The 8,241-nt window shown below is 41.3% G+C and overlaps 1 pseudogene; it reads right to left on the bottom strand.

Moving 5' to 3' along the window:
- Window positions 1–6,154: 6,154 nt before the first annotated feature.
- Window positions 6,155–7,120, bottom strand: LOC125002141 (annotated as a pseudogene).
- Between the last annotated feature and the right edge of the window lie 1,121 nt (window positions 7,121–8,241).

Genomic DNA, 8,241 nt, shown 5'->3' with positions numbered 1-8,241 from the left:
GAACCTTCTAACTCAGGTGTCAGCCTCCTCTAGAAATGACAGTGCCATTAACACAGCCATCGCTTCGTGTTGGTATCGAGTCTGTTTTCTGACTGTGTCCATGTGAAATCAGGCAGGTTACTGACTACTTCCCATCGCTAGCTGTCCCAGCCAAGACGTTGTGTGTGGAAAAGCTACGATTGAAACCATCTAAAAGGGCTGAATGTGGTAGAAAAATGAAATAAAATTCTGCCTTTGGTGGTGCTTTGTCTGATTGTCTTATGCAGAAACCACCCACAACCTCCTGGTATTTATTTAACTTGATTTAAGAGATCTGAGCACACGAACAGCAAAACGTCTTTGAGTTAAAACTACACCACGTGGTTTGGATTCAACATATTACCTGTGACTGAACAATAACGTCAGATTCTGTGAGAGCAAGTGGATTCATTTATTTATTCTCTATCGTGATGTCATGTGTGTTAACATTTTGCAGCTGGTGTCATCTGTGTGTTAATCACAGCAGTACAGTGAGGCAGAGAAGGCCCTGGAGCAGGTGTTGAAGTTGGATGAGCTCTGTAAGGAAGCATCCAGGAAACTGTCGACCTGCCGGGTCACACAACTCACGGTGAGGAGCTTCACAAGTGACTCGACGGCTCAAATTTCTCAAAGTCTGTCATCAGTCTCAGCTGGGCAGAGCTAGGGCATAGTTCATTTTTTAGTGTCCTCCTTTAGAGTATTCTGAACTCATACCTGTGTGCCTTCATTCTGAGCTTTTAAACTTTTTTTATTTTGCCTTCACATGGGCTTTGAGGAAGAGTAAACCAGTGTTTCTCATCCCGGTCCCTCGGGGCCCACTGCCCTGCATGTTTTTGATGTTTCCCTCCTCCAACACACCTGATTCAGATGATCAGCTCGTCATCAAGCTCTGCAGTGGCCTGATAAGGAGCCGTTCATTTCAATCAGTGTGTTGGAGGAGGGAAACATGGAAAACATGCAGGGCAGTGGGAAACACTGGAGTAAACCACAGAGATGGGTAGTAACGAGTTACATTTACTCCGTTACATTTACTTGAGTATGTTTGTGAAAAACATTGTACTTCTAGGAGTAGTTTTAAATCACTATAACTTTTACTTTTACTCGAGTAGATTTGTGAAGAAGAAACTACTCTTACTCCGCTACATGAGGCTACAATGACTCGTTACTGTTCCCCCGCGTACGCCTCATTTTAACGTTTTATTTTGACAGAGAGCGAGACTTCCGCCAAAGGCTCTACCACGTGACTGTGTTTCACCAATCAAACGTAGCCGTGCAGTCTCGTCACGTGACCATGCTCAACCTCAGCGGTGGGACGGGTCACGGGTTAGTTTTACAGTTCACAGTGTTCGCAAACGAAACAGAGAAACGGAAAAAAAAAATGTCAAAATCAACTGTTGGCAATGCAGACACAGACGAGGAGGAACATCCTTGGCCTCATGTTGGAAGCATGTCTGTGTTACAAAAAGTGCAGCAGCTACATCATGCAGTGTCTTCTGTGTCCACCAAAACAAACGGACATTTCAGCTTTCAAAGACACGCAGAGCCTGGTGGAAAGTACAAAGGTTTGGAAATAATGTTACATGTGCTTAATTTATTTTTTGTTATTTTATTGATTTTATTTTTTATTGAAGTACTTGAATTTTCCTGCATTATTTTAATTTAAGATACTTTGTAATTAATTTTAAGTAATTTTATGATTGGATTAACTGACTCATCCAGCAAACTAATTATCACAGGTGTCTGAGATTGATCTCAGTGATCCAAAGAGCCATGCGACACAATACCATCCATGAGTTTGATTGAAAAACAAAACATGTAATCGTTATGACACTTAAATACAATTTGCATAATAATTTGGAACACAGTGTTTTTCCCATCCACCGGCTTTAAACGTGCTTTAAATTCTTCCTTCTGGAGCCATAAATCATTGAATTTACATTGTAGTGTTAACATACAAATCAGATTAATGCTAGTAGATGGACGCTAGCATATGGATGCTAACAGATGAATGCTAACAGATGAAGGTTAACCTACGGATGCTAACATGGATGCTAAGAGGCAGATGCTAACCCGGATGCTGACAGACGCATGCTAGCATACAACTCATACGAATGCTAAAGATGAATGCTAACACACAGAAACTAACGTTAAATGAGATGAATGCTAACATACGAATGCTAACACGGATGCTAACAGACGGATGCTAACACGGTTGCTAACATGCCAACATACAAATCAGATGAATGCTAACATACAGATGCTAAACAGATGCTAACATATAAATCATATGAATGTTAACAGACTAATTCTAACGGAAGAATGCTAACACACTGATGCTAACATATAAATCATATGAATGCTAACACAAGAATGCTGACATATGGTATGCTAACAGGCAGATGCTAACAGAGTATCGAATATAAATCAGTTAATATGCTAACGCGCCATGGTAACAGATGCATGCTTACACGGATGCTAACATACAAATCAGATGAATGCTAACAGACAACTGCTAACACGGTTGCTAACACAAGAATGCTATCAATGCTAAACACATGAATTAATGAACATACAAATCAGTTGAATGCTAACACGTATGCTAACAGGCGGATTCCAACCCAGGTGCTAACAGACGAATGCTGATACGGATGCTAACAGAATGAATGCCATAGGGCCAATGCTAACATGGATCCATGCTAATACGGATGCTTACACAAATCAATGCTAATACGAACGCTAATACACGAATGCTATCATATGAAGGCTAACAGTGCAATGCTGAAAGACGAATACAACACAGACTGTCACAGACGAATGCTAACACGGATGCTAACAGAAGAATTCTATCAGATGAAGACTAACAAACGAATGCTAACAAATGAATTAATAAACATACAAATCAGTTGAATGCTAACACGGATGCTAACAGGCGGATTCCAATCCAGATGCTAACAGACGAATGCTAACAGGCGGATGCTAACACGGATCTATGTTAATATGGATGCTAACACGGACACTAATACACGAATGCTAACGCAGATGCTTATTCACGAATGCTATCAGATTAAAGCTAACAGTCGAATGCTAACAGATGAATGCCATCAGATGAAGGCTAACAGACCAATGCTATCAGATGAATGACTGAACATACAAATCAGTTAAATGCTAAGACGGATGCTAACAGACTAATGCTCAGAGATGAATGCTAACAGATCAGTTGCTATCACTGGATGCTAAACAGATGAATGCTAACAGACAACTGCTAACACGGTTGCTAACACAAGAATGCTATCAATGCTAACAGATGAATTAATGAACATACAAATCATTTGAATGCTAACACAGAAGCTAACAGGCGGATTCCAACCCAGATGCTAACAAGACGAATGCTAATACGGATGCTAACAGATGACTGCCAATATGGATGCTAACACGGATCGATGCTAATACGGATGCTAACATGGGCGCTAATACACGAATGCTATCAGATGAAGGCTAACAGACGAATGCTAACAGATGAATTAATGAACATACAAATCAGTTGAATGCTAACACGTATGCTAACAGGTGGATTCCAACCCAGATGCTAACAGACGAATGCTAATACGGATGCTAACAGATGAATGCCAATATGGATGCTAACATGAGTCCATGCTAATACGGATACTATCACAAATCAGTGCTAATACGGATGCTAACATGGGCGCCAATACACGAATGCTATCAGATGAATGCTAACACGGATGCTAACAGAAGAATTCTATCAGATGAAGACTAACAGACGAATGCTAACGAATAAATTAATAAACAAACAAATCAGTTGAATGCTAACACGGATGCTAACAGGCGGATTCCAATCCAGATGATAACAGGCGGATGCTAACACGGATCAATGTTAATATGGATGCTAACACGGATGCTTATTCACGAATGCTATCAGATTAAAGCTAACAGTCGATTGCTAACATCATCCATGTGTCTTCTCCCTCAATCAATGCACACCTGTGGCATTTAACTCCACCCCCCCTCACCTGTGACCTCTGACCTCTTATTTCCTGTGCAGGTAGAAATGTTATCGCCATCTAGGGGCCACCACTACAAATACCATTCAACTAAATAGTGAAAACATAAATACTTATATCACTTATTAACATAAAATAAACACTGGATGTGAGATTAAATGGCTCCTACATTTGGGTTCACAACAAAATCTTATTACCTGTAAAATTATTACCTGGTTTATTCTGAACAATGTTCCAACATTGTTGTATGCAAATATAATATTACCACAATTTAAAAGGACTAGAAAATGTAACGTTAAACTTTGAACACTACAAGGCCTGTGTCAGACTCTTCTGCTGGATTGTCTCATCAAGAGCTTCATCTTCCTCCATGTAACAGGGCTCAGAGAACACAGACAGACAGAGATGTGGCAGAAAGTTGAACAGAAAACACAAGGCTGTCAACTTAAGGACTATTTGATTCCAAAAGAAAAAGAAAAAACAAATATGCAACAAAAAAGAACCAAATGCAAAATGCTGAGATCCTGGAATAAAGACAGGAGACGGTCATTTTGTTCATGTGTGACAAACAGCAGCTTTATTCATCATGTGAAGCTTCAGTTTGTTCTCCCATTAAATCAGTAAAGTCTGATCAATGACTCTTGTCAGTCATTTCATGCACAGATTCACTTCATCCACACAATCAGTTAGTTGGACTCAGAATATCAGCTATGTACAATCAGATAATGACTGATGTCCTGATTGATGATGATTGATCACTACAGTTGACATGAGCTCGTCTCTTCATCCATTTCAACAACCAACAACAACAACAACAACAACAACACATGTGGTCTCCAAACCACTCAGTGGAAATGTAATTTGTAGATTTCTTTCTTCCAAAGTCAGAAACTAAATCTCTGTGATAAAGGAAGGTCTGCTGGTTTTCTCTGTTGAGGCCAATGCAGCGGAAGAGGAACAACAACATACAAACACATCAACACAAATGTTGATGAGACGTTCAGAGCACAGACAAGTTCAGATTCTCATGTGGACAAATGTCAGTTTATGTGAATCAAAGTCATGGTGAGCAGTGAGAGCCTCCGTGGCTAAACAGACACAGGAAGGAGCGCCACCCAAACAAAGTCCAACATCAAGCAAACAACAAACCAGGAGACGACAAAGTACCGCCCACAAAGTGTGACTGACAGCTGATCTCTGAGCAGTGAAGACATGACACAACAATGAGCTCTCAGCTACAACCATGGAGACCAAATCACCTGGAGACTAGAAGACACATTTTAACCAACTGTCCCTGAAGAGATTTCTGTCTATTTCACTTTCATCAACTCAGCAGTGGATCCAACATCATAAAATAACCAGAATCGAGAATCAAATAACCAGAGTCCAAGTCCAGCATAGAGAGGCTGAGTGAATGTGGTCTGGACTCTGTGGAGGAGAGTCATGGTTTCAGAGACGCTGTAGAAAGACAGAAGACCTGCTCTGTGATCCAGGTACACTCCTACTCTGGAGGAACCAGGACCTGAGACGGGAGTTTGGACTTTGTTGTGGTGAAATGTGTATCTGTTTGTTTCACAAAATAATGACCAAGATTTGTCATTGAATCCAAATCTACATTCATGTGACTCCCCTGCTCTGCTGATATTCTTGTATGCGACCTGCTACATAAACTCCTCTTCCTCTCCACTCCACCTCCCAGTAACAACGTCCAGTCAGACTCTCTCTACTCAGGACCTGATCAGAATAAGTGAATCTGTCTGGATGATGAGAATAAGACCGAGGTTGTTTCATTACTGTTACTTTTCTGTTCCCCTCAGATAATAACAGATATTTGTTTGCTGTGTTTGGATCCAGTGTGATTTCACATGAGTATTTCCAGAATTCATCTCTGGTCTTTGGCTCTGGTTGTGGCAGTAAAACATCCACTTCAGTCACTGTCACTGAGATGTTTGTCCATGTCTCTCTCAGAATGTCCTGTAGTTTCTCTCTGGTCTCTGTCACAGCTGCTTCACGCCATCAAAGTTCCTCAAGGACGAATCTTGATGCTGGATGAGTGTGTAGACTCACTGGGTTGGTGGCAGTGAGGGGTAGTTGTGTAGAAACTGGTTGTGATCCTCTGTGTTTAAGAGCTGCTTCAGCTCGGAGCCTTTCCTCTCCAGCTCAGTGATCTGCTGCTCCAGCTTCTCCTCAACATCTTTGACTCGACTCTCTTCAGTTTCCTGCTGGGATCTGACCAGCTGCTCCACATCAGAGCTTCTTTTCTGGAGGAGACGGATCATCTCAGTGAAGATCTCCCGACTGTCCTCCACTGTTTTATCAGCAGAGTGAGCCATGGCCTTCAGCTCCTGTCTAAGCAGCTCCACACGTCTTTGCGTCTCTCCTGGATCGTCTGCTGGATGTTTTCTAGCATCACCTCCACCTCCTTCTGCTTCTCAGTCCTTTCTGCTGCAGCTGAGACTGTGTCGTGGCCTTTATGTTCATCCACAGAGCAGAGATAAACAATACTCTGCTGATCAGTACGACAGAAAATCTCCATCATCTTATCATGACGAGAGCAGATGTTCTCCTGGAGCTTCTTGGAGGGCTCCACCAGCTTGTGTTTCTTTAATGGAGCTGCATCATAGTGAGGTTGGAGGTGTTTCTCACAGTAAGAGGCTAAACAGACCAGACAGGACTTGAAGGCTTTCAGCTTCCTCCCAGTGCAGACATCACAGGCCACATCTTCAGGTCCAGCATAGCAGTGATCAGCTGGAGCAGCTTGGAGTCCAGTCTTCTTCAGCTGCTCCACTAACTCTGCTAACATGGTGTTTTTCTCCAGGACAGGCCTCGGTATGAAAGTCTTCCTGCACTGAGGGCAGCTGTAGATTCCCTTCTGGTCTTCTTCATCCCAGTGGCTTTTAATGCAGTTCATGCAGTAGCTGTGTCCACAGTGAATAGATACAGGATCCTTCAGTAGATCCAGACAGATGGAACAAGAGAAGGTTTCTCTGTCCAGCTGAACTCCTTTCTGCTCCATTTCACCTCTCAGTGTCGACGACTGTGTGAGTTTCTGTTTGCTAGAAGTGAAACTAGTCTGAGCTCTGATCATGAACAACATGTGATTGACAGTGAATGGAGCCTGTCAGCTCTCACACTTCACCACATGCTGCTTACACCCATCTTCAATGTAGAGATCTAAAGGGGAGGGAACAAGAGACATGAGGAAATATGAGTGGAGCTGCTCCAGGAAGAGGGAGGAGTTATCAGACTCTGACTTGTTCCAGGAAGAGGAGCAGACGACAAAACAAATCACAATAAAATCCACATCATTCATGTCATAGACGCCACAGACGTGTTACAGTTACACACACATTGCTCTTATTATCCTGACAATTTATATCTAGTGCTGAACAACCAAGAGTCCTGGAAGAAGATTTTCCACTTTAACGTTGAACGTTTAAAGGAGCCAATGTTAAAAACTCTGATTTGATCATGATTTCCTGATCTTGAATGAAATGACCACCATCATCAAGGTAAATAATCTACAGTGAATACAAACGGTTCAGAGCCTACTTACATTGTTTGTAGCTGCACGGAGGAACTGCTTCACTTCACAGCAGAAAGAACAAATTTTCAGAGCAGGAAGTAGCTGCAGATTTGAACCTGGATCAACAGTTTGCATCATAAAACTAAACACGTGACAAAGAAGGAGGACTAGTGTTTATTCCTGGTCGGCAGTAGTGAAGGGAAGTCCTTTTATTTGTTCTAATTCAACAATTATGAATGATTTGTGTGTTGAAATGTGATTTTATCCTTCGCTGTTTATTTCATTTCTATTGTTTAACATTTTAACCAAAGCTTTAAATGAACAACTGAGCCACAGCAAACAAATCAAATCAACTCAGGCCAAAGTCTAAACATCATGACACTTTAGATTTAACAAAACTGAATTGTTTTTCTTTGTTTTCTTACTGATATATTTGAATATCTGAGGATTGAAGCTGTAATCAACCTTGTTGTACTTAAAAGTATGATACCATTTAAAAAAAATAAATAAAAAATTGTAAATGTTTTTAATCTGAAGCTGAACACAGCTACAACTCTTGAAATGACCCACAGTAAATAATAGAAGGACGTGCGTAACTACTGCAATAGAGGAACATTGTAGGGATTGCAGGAATAACATGTGCTGCAGTGCTAAGAAAAACTAAGGAATACATCT

This window comes from Mugil cephalus, chromosome 2 (genome assembly GCF_022458985.1).
Source record: "Mugil cephalus isolate CIBA_MC_2020 chromosome 2, CIBA_Mcephalus_1.1, whole genome shotgun sequence".
NCBI classification, from domain to species: domain Eukaryota; kingdom Metazoa; phylum Chordata; class Actinopteri; order Mugiliformes; family Mugilidae; genus Mugil; species Mugil cephalus.
This window is presented reverse-complemented; position numbering and strand designations above follow the sequence as displayed.